Source organism: Pygoscelis adeliae, unplaced genomic scaffold, assembly GCF_000699105.1.
Source record: "Pygoscelis adeliae isolate BGI_AS28 unplaced genomic scaffold, ASM69910v1 Scaffold121, whole genome shotgun sequence".
NCBI lineage: Eukaryota > Metazoa > Chordata > Aves > Sphenisciformes > Spheniscidae > Pygoscelis > Pygoscelis adeliae.
This window is the reverse complement of record NW_008824359.1, coordinates 8636224-8638018: the sequence shown is the minus strand read 5'-3', so window position 1 is coordinate 8638018 and position 1795 is coordinate 8636224. Positions and strand designations below refer to the sequence as shown.

General features: G+C 43.9%; 1 protein-coding gene across 2 annotated transcripts in view; it reads left to right on the top strand.

The window, feature by feature from the left end:
• The window catches only part of HMBOX1 (homeobox containing 1), a 74521-nt gene that overhangs the window by 22313 nt on the left and 50413 nt on the right, over positions 1–1795 (top strand). The gene's annotated exons all lie outside the window — the stretch shown is intronic.

Here is a 1795-nt window from a genome sequence, read left to right as displayed (position 1 = left end):
CTGAGGATAACTGGTCTGCCTGTTAAAGACTAAGGCAAAGAAAGCTTTAAGTACCTCAGCCTTTTCCTCATCCTCGGTGACAATGTTCCCCCCCGCATCCAATAAAGGATGGAGATTCTCCTTGGCTCTCTTCTTGTCATTAATGTATTTGTAAAAACTTTTTTTGTTGTCTCTAACGACAGCGGCCAGGTTGTGTTCTAGCTGGGCTTTTGCCTTTCTCATTTCCTCTCTGCACGACCTAATGAGATCCCTGTACTCTTCTTGAGTCGCCTGCCCCTTCTTCCACAAGCGATAAACTCTCCTTTTTTTCCTGAGTCTCAGCAAAAGCTCCCCGTTCAGCCAGGCCGGTCGTCTTCCCCGCCCGTTCTTCTTGCGGCGTACAGGGACAGCCTGCTCCTGCGCCTTTAAGACTTCCTTCTTGAAGATCGTCCAGCCTTCCTGGACCCCTTTGCCCTTCAGGACTGTCTCCCAATTTACTAGTATTGACATGGCTAAACCCTCTGACTCAAGGATAGGCCTGTTTCCGTTGCCTAGTCAGATCTGTGTTGTGAGATGTTACTCCCCTGAAGAGATTTCCTTGCTATACCTTCAAAATCTACGGGCTTGGTTTACTTTACTGTGATTCATGTATCGGAAAAAAGACTAAATGCAGCAATTGCGAAAGTTTTGTCACTCTGTGGCTCCTGTTGGGGATTTCTCTGTGCCAGTGCAGAAATGAAAATGAAGAGTGATCTTCAAAATTTATGGAGAGAAATAGGCAGCCCTGGCCCTGGAAGGTCTAGCATAATCGTGACAGCCATTGTCCTTCTTTTGGTTTTCATAGGGTCGTTGGAATTCTTACTTGACATTCCTGAGGCTGCTGTTTGTCTGCTCTCGCTTGTAGGGATTGTACATTAGCTCTGTGATGTCTCCTGGAGTTTGAGTGATCTCTTCACCCTGCTCTCCCGCAGGAATTGTAACAAACCCTTGTCTCATAAGAAGATTCACAAGAAGGATGGAAAATGCCTTGATCTCTTTGCCAAGTTCTGTCTGCCCTCCATCTGCCATCCCTTCTTCTCAAGATCTTGAGTTCTGAAGGAGGTGATCTTGTCACTTGTATGCCATTTGGATCTGTAGTGAGGAGACTTAGGAAGGAAAAGAGATGAAGGGAGCATATTATGATTTTTTTCAGTTCCATTGCTGGTCTTTGCAGCAAATACATGTTCATTGTTCTGGCACCTTGGGAAGTTTAGGAGTTAAAAATGCTTTTGATGAGCCACCATGATTGAGTTACATGAGAAGCCTGCCTTTGGAGGGGAAAAGGCTGTAGACTTATTTCTTTAAATGAAAGCTCAGTAGTAATTGGATGTGCTGCACTTTCCTTGTTAAGGCAGGCGATCTGTGACAGCATTCCAGGTTCAAAAGTTACTAACTTCAGAAATCGAACTTCAGAAATGGGACTTCAGTCAAATCAACTTTGGTCCTACAGGTCACTAGAATTTCCGCTGGGTGTGTTTTTATCTTCTTTTTTTCAAGGTAGCAACAAGAAGTTAGGGCAACTTGAACTCTTCGTACTTAAGATTCAAAAGCGTTGAGATTCATAAATCTCACGTCATAACTGGTTAAAACTTCTCCAGAAAAACTCGACCTCTGGCCTCTACCTAACAGTTTTGGAATCTGGGATTTCTGTCAGGTGGATACTTAGCAATGGGCAAAATTTTGTCTGAAATCAAGTTGCAGCCTTAATTACTGAGCAACCACTATCTCTCCATAGCAGCGGTTTATCAAAAGCAAATGAGTACTAACCGCAAGTTTA